This window comes from Garra rufa, chromosome 5 (assembly GCF_049309525.1).
Source record: "Garra rufa chromosome 5, GarRuf1.0, whole genome shotgun sequence".
In the NCBI taxonomy this organism is placed as follows: Eukaryota; Metazoa; Chordata; class Actinopteri; order Cypriniformes; family Cyprinidae; genus Garra; species Garra rufa.
This window is the reverse complement of record NC_133365.1, coordinates 5815246-5831518: the sequence shown is the minus strand read 5'-3', so window position 1 is coordinate 5831518 and position 16273 is coordinate 5815246.

Genomic DNA, 16273 nt, shown 5'->3' with positions numbered 1-16273 from the left:
AGAAAAAAGTGAGGAAATGAGTTTAGGAGAGTGAAAATATGAAATCCCAAGTTTGTAGAAATATATGCATATATGCTTGGACCTGAACAACCATCAATCATTTAATTAACCCATGCACTGAGTTTCTCAGTGAGGCTATTAAACTTTATATTAAATGCACCAGTTCATCTAGAATCTAGAGGCTGTACTTGGGTTGTGAGAGTAGGCCGGCCCAAACTCAAGGCACGTTTCTTTGGCAGAGAACGCATGTAGGTCCCCCACCCTCTTGATAGAGGCGAGCACTGTCAGGAGCGAGGTCTTGAGAGACAGAAATTTAGGCTCAACTGAATCCAGGTGCTCGAAGGGGACTCCCTGCAAGCCCTGGAGGACAACGGAGAGATCCCAAGAGGGGATGAGGTGCGGTCCAGGTGGATTCACCCTTCTCGCACCTCTCAGGAACCTGACGAACAGGTGATGCTTCCCAAGGGACGCTCCGTCCACTGCATTGTGGTATGCTGCGATAGCAGCAACGTACACTTTAGAAGTCGAAGGGGACAGCCTGCGCTCCAACTTCTCTTGTAGGAAGGAAAGCACCACTCCGACCGCACATCTCTGAGGGTCCTCTCCTTGAGAGGAACACCAGTCAACGAACAGACCCCACCTCAGAGCATAGGCCTGCCATGGAGGGGGCTCTAGTCTGAGTGATAGTGTCTACCATGGCCTGGGGAAGGCCAGTGAGGTCTACCGTGTCCTGTCCAGAAGCCACACGTGTAGGTTCCATAGATCGGGATGTGGGTGCCAAATAGTGCCCATCCCCTGAGAAAAAAGGTCCTTCGGCAAACCAGGTCTGGCTGGGCCAAAACGGCACAACCAACAGAACCTGCTCCTCGTCCTCCCTGATCCTGCACAGGGTCCGTGCAAGGAGGCTCACTGGGGGAAAGGCATGCTTGGGGCCCCGAGGCCAGCTGTGTGCCAGCGCATCCCTGCTGAGGGGGGCCTCGTTGAGGGAGTAAAAGATCTGGCAGTGGGAGGACTCCTGGGAGGCAAACAGATCTATCTGAGCCTCCCCGAATTGACTCCAAATCAGCTGGACCATCTGGGGATGGAGTCACCATTCTCCAGGAAGGGTGAGCTCTCCTGGAATGTGAACGGCATGCAGCGATTTGAGCCGCGTCTGACTCCAAAGGAGCAGATGGTGGGCGAGTTGCGACATGCAACGGCAATGTAGACTCTCCTGGCGGTTGATGTACACTACGGAGAAACCGATGCAGCTCAAGAAGTACTGCTAGCAACTCCGGGCAATTGATATGCCATTGCAGTCAAGGTCCTGTCCAGGAGCCCGAGGCTGCTTGCCCGTTGCACACAGCACCCCAACCCGCCACGTCCTGGACAGGTCCTCATGCACCTCCGGGAAGAAAGGCACTGGGGGGGAGCGCGACCAATCATCCAGTCTCGAGAGATCGGGTGAAGGCGCTTTAGGCTGGAGGAAGATGGCTAGGGATCCTCCAACCATGATGTTGCTGGAGACTGAAGGTCCTGTGGCGCATGCATGCAGCCAACCTTATGCAAAGGATGAGCTGAGGGACAGAAAGAAACCAGCAGAAACAGGGCTGAGGAACTGGCTGGCAGAGACATAGGTGGGGGAGTGGGAGGTTGGATGGGACCTTTTTTGAAGACAGCTCGTGGTTAGTTTCTTGGGCATAAAACACGGAGAGTTTATGAACGCTCTCCTTGGTCATGACAGAACAGTCAGAGAGTTCACAGATGACTTCCATGGCTGTGACAGGACAGTCCATAAGTTCAAAGGTCAGTGCCACTGCTGGAGGGGACACCACCACCTCCGAAGATTCTGCAGCCGAAGCCGCCACTTCGGGAGGGGCTGGAGCAGTCTAAGTGGCCCAAATACATAGAATGGCCATAGCCATTACAGGCATAAGAGAGAGCACTGTGTCTATTTCTGGTAAATTTTAGTGCGCTGAGACTGCATCACTTGAGAGCAGTGGATCCTCCACACTGGATGCTAGTCTTGGACGTTTTGTGACAGACTCTATGGCACACAGCTCTGGAGTGACAACTGTGAAGTGAAGAGGTTCTGGTATGGCAGCCATTACATGAACAGGCTCTTATATGGTGACACATTCCTCCTCCGCAAATCTCACAGTGAAAGATCAACCACTCTTAAGTGAATTAAAGCATAGTCCATGAAGTGTTTTAATTCACAATTAAATTCCCCTCCAGGTAACCAAGATTTTATAGGCCCACTAAGTCCATAATGAAAAATGTCCTTTAAAGCCATTTCATCAAAGGGAACTCAATAGAAAAACTCACAGAACTGGTGGATGTTTTCTTTAATAGATAAGTCTCCTTGCTGAAGGTCCAGTAGCTGGTTGACTGGGTCCATGATTGGCCTGCAATGTTCAAAGCCACTGGATCTGCGTATGGCAAAGTATTCTGTGACAACAGAGTGGGGATCCACATGCAAGCTTTATTTAAGAGCGTAGTCAAAACTGGCAGGGTCAAAACACCACCAAACGGTAACGGTAATTAAAAATAAAATCCAGCTTATGAAATAAATCAATAAAGGCCTCCTGTAGCGAATCGATGCGTTTTTGTAAGAAAAATATCCATATTTAACAGCTGTACATGGAGTTTGCTGCTTTGGCAATGGGCGTGGCAGTACTGAATCACTGTCAATCACTGCCAATCACAACGCACTGGGACAGCTAACCAATCACAACACATTTAGTTTTTCAGAAGGCGGCCTTCATCAAACCTGGAACTAATCAAGGCATTTGTGCCAGGCTGGGGAGAAAGGTATTTTAATAATGTAAATTATGTGAAAAATAATGCGTTTGAGAGCATGTTCTACTACACCCCCAAAACTAAATCAAGACCTTGTAAAAGGGCATAATAGGACCACTTTAACTAATCTTAACAATTGATACCTTATTGTAGTTAGTGTTACCAAACAATGCATTGTGAACTACAATAATCATGGAAATCATGTGTTGAATATGTGGAAGATTGAAGATGTCTATATGTACATGAAAGACTTGAAGGAGAGAGAGACAGATAGAGAAAGTAACAAAAGGAGAAAGGTACAGGCATCAGTCTCACTCATCAATATGGCTGCCAGGTACTCAGGTGGTAGAGCATTTGGCCCTGGCCCGGGCTCATCAATGTGAAGGGCGATCTCATCCTTTCTGCATCGCTCCTCTCTCCCGCTTGATTAATTGGGTTACAAAAATGCCAGTGGAATGCATAATGCAAGACCCCCACCACCACACACACACACACACACACACACACACACACACACACACACACACACACACACACACACACACACACACACACACACACACACACACACACACACACACACACACACACACACACACACACAGTCTTTTCTAAATAGCCTTCTTTTTTCTTTGAGTCTCTTGCTCTCCTCTCTCCCTCGCTGTCTCCTGCATCCTCAGGATGTGTACCTCCAGCTTATTTGCATATACTTGATATTCATGACAAGCACGGTAACAGAAAAAAAATTGATGAAATATGAAAAACTATTTAACAATAATAATGATGCTGATGATAAAATTAATTATGCCCTAGGATAGTGAGGTGGATGGATGATGAGGAGACAGTGAGACAAGGGTTTAATTTAATTCTGCCACCTCATCAGTGCTCTGAGGTGCCATGGAAGGATTTCACTGTGAAACAAAAGACACATAATATCACACCATATAAGCTTGATGAAATTTCTCTAGTATTCATATTCATACATTTTAATTTCAAGTAGTTCTTCTTTGGAACTTAATTTAAAATTATTCATATGTCTGTATCCTGAGTATCAGAGTTCCTTTTCCATTGTGCAGTTATTTTATTTATTTATAAATTTATTTATTTATTTAGAAGCGTAGTGTACTAGAGCAACTATTAAAGGAATAGGATTATTAATATATATATTATTGACAGTAGCTCAACTGTTTTATATAGACTAGTTTTTCGAGTATCAAGCAATGTTTTCAAATAAGTAGCAACATCAGCTGTAGACCTTGTTGATATCGGTTCAGCTGCAAAGAACACAAAGGCAGTTACACTCTGTATACCTGTGAAACAATTAAAGAGACAGACAAAGTAAGTGTTATTTTTTGCAGCATGAATTCACTTCTGAGATTGCAACCTTTAAGTAACTGTAAGCATTTGTCATGTTACATGGCCAATAAAAAAATAGACTTTACAGACTTTATCTGCACATTGAATACTGTGTGAAATGAATATGTACATTTATATATGAATACTAATAAATACATATACCATAGCCTATTTCACATAAAATATTTGAGTTACATATTACAGTATCTCACAAAAGTGAGTACACCCCTCACATTTCAGCAACCATTTTAGTATATCTTCTATACAATGGCTGTATGTTGAGGTATTTTCAGAGGATAGTAAATCTATACTGGTATACAAGCTGCACATTGACTACTCTAAAATATATCCAAGTTTAATTTCTATAGTATTGTCCCTTGAGAAGATATACTAAAATGGTTGCTGAAATGTGAGAGGTGTACTCATTTTGTGAGATACTGTATATGTAGAGAAGAATATTCACCTAAATTTCATACAAAATAAAATAAAGCAAAATAAAATTTCAATTTAAAAATGTATTTTATTACTAAAATAAATAAAAGGCAACCAAACACATATGTCACAAATACTTATAGTGTTGTGTGTGTCTCCAGCCAGCCTGTGTAACCTTTGTTTGGATTATTAAAGACTGTTGTTTGTATTTATCCTATGTCTTCTTGTTCCTCGCTCCTACACAGTAGCAGTCCCTGACAGAACACTGGAACTACAAAAATGTTTAGTTGCTTGCTTCCCCTCAATTTTGTTTCCGCACTTTGTTTTCAGTTTTCCCCCATGTATCCCCTTCCCCCTGTTCACCTCCCTAGCCCGTAAGGACTTACCCTACTTGGAGTATGCAGCTGAGTTTCAGCCAGCTTGCAATTTTAAAGGTGTTTGAAGACGCTGCGCTGAACTCACTATTCTGGATCGGGGCTAATTAACACCACCCCATCGACCTCCCAGACTGCATCTATCCCTGATCCAGAGCACAGAGAGAGACTATGTTCCCGAGTTCAGCCCAGAAAGAGACTCTGTTCCCAAGTTCAGCCTAGAGAGGGCTTCCGTTCCCAAGTTCAGCCCTTCAGCCCAAAGAGGGCTTCTGTACTCAAGTTCAGCCTGGAGAGTGCCTCTGTTCCCAAGTTTAGCCCAGAAAGGGCTCCTGTTTCTGAGTTTGGCCCAGAGAGGGCTCCCATTCCCACATCCAGCCCTGAGAGGGCTCCTGTTCCCACGTCAGGCCCAGAGAGGGCTCCAGTTTCAGGTCCTGCCCAGAGAAGGACTCTGTTCCCAAGTTCAGCCCAGAGAGGGCTTCTGTTCTAAAGCTCAGCCCTGAGAAGTCTTCTGTTCCAGAGTCTAGCTTGTGTCTCTAAGTGCAGGCAGGAAAGGGCTTCTGTTCCCCATATCAGCCCAGGGAGGGCTTTTGTTCCAGAGTGCAGCCCTGAGAGTCCGGAGGCTCACAAAGAACTACCTACTTGCCTGCTCCTGCCTCCTCCCTGCTGTCGTCTGGCAGCCCCTCTGCTCACTCTCAGCCCACCATCTGTGTGGTGGGATCACTGCGGGTCTGCCAGTCTCCATCAGCTTTGTGGCTGGAGGATCTCCTGTCTCCGCCTCAGCCCGTTGACCCAGTGGCTCCACCATGGCTCCTAGCTCATTCCTCTTCACTGTGGCCCATCAGTCCACTGGCTCCGCTGGCTTTTTTGTCCCTTCTGCTCTGCCTTGGTCTGTCGTCGATCATCCTTCGCCTCGGTACTCCACTGCTCCGGTTTTGCCTCGTTCCTCCATCCCTCCGGCTCCGTCAGGCTCCTCTGTCCCCTTGGCTCCATCGGGGCCTTCCGGATCCATGCCTCCACATTGGTTGTCTAAGCCATCTGTTCTGCCTTGGCCCTCCGTATCCTTCTCGTCACCCTGGCTCATCAGCTCTCTATTTCAGCCTCTGGCTCCTCTGCCACCATTGGTCGGCCCCCTGGAATCGTCAGTCGTCGGCCCATCGTGGGTCACCATTATGGCTGTGGCCTAAGTCACACCTGCCAATGCCTGCTCCGAGTCCCTCCTGTCTCCTCCCTGGCTTCTCCCAAGGTCCCACCCATCCCTCCCTATGTTGTTCCTGAGGCACGAGGACGCCCCTTCTGGGAGGGGGGCGATATGTCACACTCATGGACTGTCTGTGTGTGTTTTTCTCCCCATGTGCTCCCTGTGACCCAGTTTCTACCTTGTCTAATTGTCTCATCTGATTCTGTCTCATCTGTGTCTTGTTAGTTACCTCGTTCAGTTGAGTACTTATAGTGTTGTCAGGACAGTATATACCAGAGGTGGGACCAAGTCATTGTTTTGCAAGTCACAAGTAAGTCTCGAGTCTTTGGATTCAAGTCTCAAGTCAAGTCCCGAGTCAAGACAGACAAGTCCCAAGTCAAGTCCCAAGTCAAGACAGGCAAGTCCAAGTCGAGTTGCAAGTCCTCAACTTTAAGCTTCAACTCCTAAACAAGTCACTAGTGCTGTTTGCCCAAATTAGTTTCTCTGTATTATTACTACAGTAAATTTAAAGTCAATAATAGGTATAATTATAAAAGATAGGCTATAATAATTAGTGCTGTTTCATTGAGGAATTAATCATTGTTTGTGTACAAATAAGCCTAATTGAATTAATAATTTATTTTAAGTCCACTGTTTCATTGTTAAAGATTCCTGATTTTAATGAATCAGTTGAGTCAAATATTTAATCACTTGCTTAAATTTAATCACAGGGTTCAAGTCCAAGTCAAGTCTCGAGTCATTGCTGTCAAAGTCTAAGTCGAGTCGCAAGTCTTCTTTGATTATGTCAAGTCAATTCACAAGTCATCAAATTTGGGACTCGAGTCAGAGTCAAGTCTCGAGTCATGGACTTGAGTCCACAACTCTGGTATATACTGTCCTGAGCGTGTTCACCCAGCCATTGCGTGGCTCGTCAATGTGATCTGCCATAGTAGATGTACGCGCGGAAGCAATCTATCGCACATATACCTCACTGATTGTTTACATAGTGCATATTGGCCTCTCAAAATGGTAATTACTTGTGCTTATCCTGATTCTGGCAACTGATTAAAAACTAAAAGATTACATTTCCTTGTGCAAACTCACACGCATCACGCGCCGGCTGTTGTGAACACGCTCCATACAGCTGAACATTCCGGTGGATCAGAGGTTAAAAAAAAAAAAGATATAAATACTGTTCAGTTTCTTGCACAGACCGATCATTTTGTGTCTTAAGATCGTCAAAAGCTGCAGGGTTTTGTCTGTGTATGTTTTTTTTTACTCTTAAAGATGTTGTGCCCATTGACTACCATTATATGACTGACAGACTGCAACAGTTTGAGTTAAAAATCTTTATTTTTGTTCTACTGAAGAAACAAAGTCACCTACATCTTGAATGCTCTAGGGCAGGGGTTTTCAAACCTGTCCTGGAGCCTCCCCTGCCCTGCACATTTTGCTTGTCTCTCTCATCTAATACACCTGATTCAAATCATCAGCTCATTAGTAGAGACTGCAAGACCTGAATTGGGTGTGCCTAATAAGGGAGACATACAAAATGTGCAGGGCAGGGGAGGCTCCAGGACAGGTTTGAAAACCCCTGCTCTAGGGGTAAGCAGATAAACATCAAATTTTCATTTTTGGGTGACCTATCCCTTTAAGAAAACAAGTAAACAATTTAATAATGCAATTGAAAACATAAGGCTACTGAAATGACAACTAAAAACAACAAGAATAATTTCAATATTCACAAGGATTCATTTTTAGGTGTCGTCAATACGTCAGTATTGTACATTTAAATGCCTGTAAAAAATGTATGTAAATGTACGTTTTGTAGAACCACATTTTATGTGAAATGCTTACGAATTATCATGAGATCACATTGTAATATCCTAATGATTTTTGGCTTAAATTAAAAATCAGTAATTTTGACTTATACAATGAATAGTTGGCTAATGCTACAAATATACCTGTGCAACTTATGACTGGTTTTGTGGTCCAGGGTCACATTTAGTCCTGAATGCCACAAAACCCTCAACATTACAAGGCTCATCAAATACAAAACATTGATTTAATTTGTTTAGTGACCCTTCTAGGCACCCCTTTTTAACAATCACTGACACGCAATCCCCTTCCAGTCATTTCGACTCCTTTCTGCCCCACCTCAACGTTTGATTTACATATGATCTTTAAGAAGGCTATGCCTATTAGGTTATCATTCAAATTATTCACTATTCATGTCACATTTTCAGATAGGTCATTCCCTCACACATGCCTTAAAACCAGAGAGAGAGAGAGAATGAGGGTAAGGGGCAAAGGAAGAGGGATGAATGTATAAGTAATGAAATAAATTGATTAAGGGCTCCAAAATCAATTGGTTTCCTGCCTGCAATGGAAATCTATAGCTTAATTTAGCATGGTGCTGCAAGCCTGTAGTTCATCAGTAAATAGGGGGAAGGGGAAATGGAATTTAATTGCCATTATATTACAGTATTAAACAGTAAAAAAGGCAAAAACAAACAAAGGTCTTAAGATGGGAGAGAAAAGGTGTAACGCCACGCCAGCAGAGGGAGCCCTTACCCATGCACTGACTGCTCTCGCTCCCTCTGCTGCTTCATGGGTAACTTCCTGTTTGTTGGCCATTTAAGGAGGCCTACACCAAACAGGCCTCGCGAAGTATTGTCTTGCTGTGCGGGCTCTACTAAGCGTTTTTCGGATTTCCTTGCCTTGTTTTGTTGTTTTCACGGTTTTGTTTCATAGTCATAGTTTTGTTTCATTGTCATAGTCACAGTTATTTTGCCATTGTTACTTTCGGACTGCTCACTGGATTTTGACGTTCTGCCTGATTACTAGATTACGCTTTTGTCTTGCCTTCGTGTTTCTGTTTGTTTGGAGATCGACCCTGCCTGTCTTGACAATGCTGTGTTAAATAAAGCTCGCATCTGGATCTTACACGCTTCCCAGAGTCCTCGTTACAGAAATACTTCGCCTACCAAAGATCCAGCGGCTTTTAGTACACAGATCATCATGGATCCAGCATCACGCCTCTTCTGCCTGCCGCTCCAGGGCCTGCTCACGCCATGCCTGCCATCCCAAAGCCTTTTCACAAGATGGCCGCCATTCCAGAGTCTGTTCACAAGATGGCCGCCACACCAGAGCCTGTCGTCAAGATGGCCGCCGTCCCAAAGCCTGTTCACCAGATGGCTGCCAAAATGGCCGCTACATCCACGCTTCATCGTGTCAACCCGGTTCCAAGATGGTTGGCCTCCAGCATAGAGGACCCACCACTGCTGTCGGCGCGAGCAGCTGGTCTCCCTAAACTCACGTCAGCCCAGCCAGCACCTGCTAGCGTCATGTCAACCAAGCCAAGATACAGCTGTCCTCCATGAGTCAAGCCAAGTCGCATCTGTTGTTCCTGAATCAAGTCAAGTTACAGCTGGGTTGTCTATGTTAAGCCAAGCCACAGCTGATTCCATGAGCCAAGCCAAGTTACAGCAGATCTTCATGAGCCAAGTCAAGTTGCTGCTGTTGTCCCTGAGCCAAGCCAAGCCACAATTGATCTTCATGAGCCAAGCCAAGTTACTGCTGTTATTCCAGAGCCAAGTCACATCTTGCCCAAGCGTCCAGAGCCAAGTCACGTCTCACCCGAGCATCCAGAGCCAAGTCACGTCTCGTCCGAGTGTCCAGAGCCAAGTCACGTCTCGCCCGTGCTTCCAGAGCCAAGTCACAACTCGCCCGAGTGTCCAGAGCCAAGTCACGTCTCGTCCGAGCGACCAGAGCCACGCCATGTCTCGTCTGACCTGCCAGAGCCACGCCATGTCTCGTCTGACCTGCCAGAGCCACGCCATGTCTCGTCTGACCTGCCAGAGCCACGCCATGTCTCGTCTGGCCTGCCAGAGCCACGCCATGTCTCTTTTGACCTGCCAGAGCCATGCCATGTCTTGATTGCCAGTGTAATGGACCCTCCTCTAATGTCAGTGTGGGCTGCAGGCACACCAATAGAGCCGACGCTCCCAAGCCAAGCAAGCCACGCAGAGCCGACGCTCCCAAGCTAAGCAAGCCATGCAAAACTGACGCTCCCAAGCCTCACACCTTCCAGCCCGAAGGGCATCCCATTAACCACTGCACTGCCTGTGATGGTCATCACCATTTTAAGTGTGTGGGCTGCACACTGCATTCCAGAGGCCTCGTCTGTCCATGAGTCTGTCCACGAGTCTGCTCCAGAGGCCTCGTCTGTCCATGAGTCTGTTCACGAGTCTGCTTCAGAGGCCTTGTCTGTCCATGAATTTGCTCCAGAGGCCTCGTTTGTCCATGAATCTGCTCCAGAGGCCTCGTCTGTCTATGAGTCTGTTCATGTGTCTGCTCCGGAGGCCTCGTCTGTCCACGTGTCCGCTGCGCCAATGCCTCTTATGGAGGCAGCATTCACGGCGGAACCCCCTGAGGAGGCAGCTCCCGCTGCAGATCCTCAAAAGGGGGTACCATCCTCTTATGAACTTACTATCTGCTCAACCACTGTCAATGTTCCTGCTCTGCCTGCAACGCCAAGACTTTCTGCTCTGCCTGCAACGCCAAAGCTTCCTGCTCTGCCTGCTCCGCCATGGCTTCCTGTTCTGCCGGCCCCGCCATGGCTTCCACTACTCCACAGTCTGCCATTGCTTCACGGTCCAGGCCCACCTCTGCTTCATGATCCAGGTCTGCTATTGCTCCATGGCCCAGGCCCTCCAGAGCTTCACTGTCTGCCATCACTCCACGGTCCAGGTCCTCCATTGTTCCACTGTCTACCACTGCTTCACGGTCCAGGTCCTCCATTGTTCCACTGTCTGCCACTGCTTCACGGCCCAGGCCCTCCAAGTTTCCACTGTCTGCCACAGCTCCATGGTCCTGGTCCTCCAGTGCTTCACTGTCTGCCACTGTTCCAAGGCCCAGGTCCTCCACTGCCTCACTGTCTGCTACTGCTCCATGGCCCAGGTCCTCCAGTGCTCCACTGTCTGCCTCTGCTCCAAGGTCCAGGCCCTGACTCTGAACCTGTTCCCCTGCATGGACCTGGCCCACCGTCCCACCCCTGTTTTGCCTCTGTTCCCCCGCCCTCCTGGACTGTTGTTGTTTGAGCGCCAGAAGTCGCTGCTAGGGGGTGGGGGGGGGGATTCTGTAACGTCACGCCAGCAGAGGGAGCCCTTACCCATGCACCTACTGCTCTCGCTCACTCTGCTGCTTAATGGATAACTTCCTTGTTGGTGGCCATTTAAGGAGGCCTACACCAAACAGGCTTCGCAAAGTATTGTTTTGCTGTGCGGGCTCTACTAAGCGTTTTTCGAATTTCCTTGCCTTGTTTTGTTATTTTCACGGTTTTGTTTCATAGTCATAGTTTTGTTTTATTGTCATAGTCACAGTTATTTTGCCATAGTTTGTCTTAGTTTCTGCCTGATTACTGCATTACACTTTTGTCTTGCCTTCATGTTTCTGTTTGTTTGGAGATCGACCCTGCCTGTCTTGACTACGCTGTGTTAAATAAAGCTCGCATCTGGATCTTACATGCTTCCCAGAGTCCTCGTTACAAAAGGAGAGTAAAAGGGTGTTAGGAGTGTTTAAAATGGGTGTTATGATTTTGTTTGATATATGAAAGTGTTCCCACAATATTATAATATATAATTTTATATTAAAAGATAAAGTGAGAAGACATTTTTAAAATCATTATTTATAAGACATGATAAACAGTACAGAAAAGTACTGTTAATAATACTGATACATTTGTTATTACATGATGGTTAGACCTCTGTGGGATATTCTGTGTGCAGTTGGATGGTTGGAACCTAATTATTCAATTAGAAAGAACTGCAGCTACTCCAAAGTGAACATGTCCAATCTCAGTGTTTATTAGTTTGTGTGAATATGCACAAAATGTGGTTTCTGTTAGAAAACAGAATAAAGATTACAAATATACATGTGATATTATGAAATGACAAAGATACTAATAAAACTATATAGTGTATATAAACTATATAATTGTCTGAGGCAATCGTAAACATGACTAAACAAGAGCTTGTTTTCAGATATGAGCACTAAATGCAGCTTTATTAAACAGACCTGGGATGCTGTTGAACTGAAAACTTTTTGCATGCACCAGACAAGTCTGGACAAGTTCGACTCGCGTATGCGTGAGGAAGGGAATTTTGTACAACCTCACTCAAAAAATAACTTGTTCAGTGAAATTATTCAAATTAAAGTAAACTTTTCCACGCTATTTTGTTCAACTAAACTTGATTTGTCATCTTGTATAGATCTAAACTAATTGTGTATAAAATTATTTATTTTATTTAATTAAGTGTACTGGACAAGCCATTTATAGTATTTCGCAATAACACATGTTGGCATGTTAATGATAATTTTAAAGTATTTTGCAGTGACACATGTGGCACAGTAAAAAAATGCAATTCTTAGTTGTAAGATATACCATAAGAGCTGAGCAAAGAAGACTGATCTCAGAACTGGCATTAGCATAGTTATTGCTCATTGCATGAATCATGAAGTCAATAAAGCTGCCAGCACTCTAAGCATGAGCGCTACTCTTCTGCACAGTGGTAACCTCAAAACCTTTTCTAATCACCAAACCTCTTCTAAATCTCAAAAATAACTCACCATTACATGTATAAGAACTATAACATGTAATTTTCTTTCATTAAAAGCACTTAAAAAAATATTCGTATGTAGTCCCAACACAAAATGATTAAGCTCAATTTTTTTTACAAATTTAAGTGGACTGAACATGATGGAAATAAGTTGGGTAAAAAAAATGTAAAGAATTTAGTTGTTTATGCTCGTTTTAACCAAGTAATTTACACAAGCAATACAAATCCTTTTTAATTTTTTTATTTTTATTATTGGACTTGGAATAGTGAGAGTAGTGAAAATAATTATGTTAGACATGATACAGGGACAGCGGAATAAGTATTCGGTGTATTATACTCAACAGAGTAGAAATAGCGCTTAGGTTCGACTAGGTTTCAAGAAGGATTTAATGGTAATTAATTGGTTGGGGGGGGGGGTAATTAACCATTCTGATATAGGCTAAAAGCATTGAGTACGTCTTTCCCCGGCTTAGTGCCAGACAAGGCTCAAAAACATGTTTACATTTAACAGTGAATGTTCTAAATACACCGTTGATCGTCCGCATCAAATGGTTAAAATTGATGCGTTTCGGGGTTGGATGAAGTCAAAATAAATCTGAGGTGGCCCAAATCATCCACGTTTAAAATCGTATTCTGGGGGTGGTCCTTCAAATAACTTTAGTTATTCCTGTTCACTTGCATCTGCATAAATTTGACTTATATGACCTTGAATTTGACTTAAACCCCTAGGTGTTAAGTTCACATGTAGCTACTATCCTTGCAGCCATCTTAAGGTTTTTCCAAAACCTTTTAACAGGATGAGACACCAAAAACATTAGTACTATAGCCTTGTAACCATATATAAAAATAATGTAAATATGTGTATTTACAATCATTATCTGCGCAGTACAAAAATACATTCAAATAGATATTGTATATGGCTCTCAAAAGCTCACTTCTAAGCAACACTCACACATCAAATTGAATAAGGGAAACTGTGCAGCAGAGAAAAGAAGCAGTGAACAGACACAGCATGCTTTAAAAGACCTGTCATGATAATGAAAACAAATAGCTCTCTGGTCACAGGAGATGCAACTGAGGTAGAGGACTTTATTCGCAAGCCATCTTGACCAGAATTTCCCACCACTTCAGTAAATTTAGGGTTGTTAGTGAGTGACACAAGGGAGATAGTATGTGAGACCAAAGAAAAAATGGGAGCAGTCATTGTAATAATTGTTCAGGGTCAGTTATTCCCATGTTGGTGCTGTCACTCTGATGTACCTTATAGCTGGTATGGTGACGATGCACTGTTCCAGCATTTGAAGACTATATTTTAAAGTGTTATGTATATGCAATGTTTTAAATAAAGAATTTGATATGTTGTAATAATTGTGTCTGTTTGAAACCTATGTAGCATAAAAATACAATTAATTCTATATAAAAATTATTATAAAATCAAATGAAGTCTATATTCATATAAACGAATTACAGTAATATACTGATGAATTAGATTTTTTTTTACAGTAATTGTACTGTATTGTACATGATTACAGTACCATGAAGTTACTGTAAAACTGAAATTAATCTTAATTACAGTAACTTACTGGCCACAGTGTTTGCCTTTGAAATGCCTTTGAACCCTTTAAAATGTCTAACAGTATAGTCAAAAGTTTGGACACATCTTTAGTGTCTATTTTTTTCTTCTTATTTTAGTTTTATTTAAAGTTTTTTTTTTTTTTTAATTAATGCTAAAGACATTAAAACTAAGAAAGAACACGTTTGGAATTTTGTAGCCTAGTCAACAACGACAGCAAAATAGTGTTAAACAACCCAGAATATGTATTATATTTTAGATTGTCCGAAGTAGTTATATTTAGTTTTGATAATATGCTTGGCATAGGGGAGAGTGGGGTGAAGTGAGACATTTTTTACATTTGCTCCCCTCTAAGCAAGCTAAAATTATATATCTGTAAAATTTACACATTTCCCATTAATTCAGAATGTTTCCTAGCAATTAAAATGATCAGAATGTATTCAGGATGAAAGTCAGTGAAAATATGATTGTTTTAAAAAAAGTCATCTTGTGTCTCACTTTACCCCAGCTTCGGGGTAAACTGAGACAAACCAGAGAAATCAAAGGGGTAAAGTGAACCACTTACTTTTTCCACTCTAAAAACTACCATAATAACATATGTTGTAACAGTTAGAATCCTGACAGCTAGCTTGACAACCACACATCCCAGACCTAATGTCGGACTAGTAACATAATCATGGGGATTGGTCAATTAAGCCCATTTTTTTTCTAAAGACTTGAAAGTAACTCTGAACAAAATCAAATACTGTACAGCATAATATAATTCAAAATGTTATGATTAACATTCAAATGACAGATAGAACCAGTTAGATTAGAACACAGTCTGGGGATCAGAACACAGGACCCTTAGAGCCAGCTCAGAACAGGACTAGACCCACCTGGATTAGAACATTAGCCTACTGTCATACTCTACAACTATGCCTACTCTACATTCCAGCCCTGAAGGTTACAGGCATAGATGAGGAGAGAACTACTACTCATCTATCCCTGCTCTCTCCTTGTGATTCCTCCAGGCCTTTTAGGTTGAGCTTCTTAAAAAAAGGAAAGAATGTGACGTGTGGCCAAGTACGGTGACCCTTGGACTTTGTGCTCTGCATTTCACCCATCGAAGTACACACAGACACTAGTGGTAGTGAAGCGGAGCACTGGGCAGCCATTGTTGTGACGCTTTGGGAGCAGTTGGGGGTTCAGTACCTTGCTCAAGGGTCTCATATCAGCTGTGGTTTTGAAGGTGGAGAGAGCACTGGTTATTCACTCCCCCCAACATCAATCCTTGCCAGGCCTTGGGACTCAAACCTGAAACCTTCTGGTTACAAGTCTGACTTTCTAAAACCATTAGGCCAGAGCTGCCCCATAACTTGACTTGTCAATACTTCTATCCCTTGCAGCTGCTCTTATAGACTTCTTTCCTTCCTTGACCTCAGCGGCTACACTCTCAATCTCCTTGGTTGTCTTCCTGGTGTATTGCCTTGGCATGATGGCTTTTCTACAATGTTTCTGACATTAAAAATAAAGCAAATGTAGTGTAATATTACATTAAAACATGTTTACCACTAAATTTAACTTGTGCCTCATGTCTCACTTTACCCCACAGCATTTGTCTCACTTTACCCCACCACCACATTTTAGAAAAAAACAATCTTTCTTAGCAATTCAGGATAATCTTCAGCTAGCATCATCACATGGTTTTATATGTTGGTAGATCATCAACATGTACGATATAGGGTTTTCTACCTGAATCAATTTGCTTTGGCACAACAGATCATTAAGTTGACAGCAAGAAAAATTACTTTTTCATGCAAAAAAAGTATTTTTGTGAAAAAAAAAACATGTTTACCACGGCACCATGAGGTCCTCTCCTTCATGGTCAAGGGGAAATGGGAGGGGCTTAAAAAACATAATTTTCACATATCCACAAATGTGTCCGTTGCCTAGATTCAGGGGGTGTCTCACATTACCT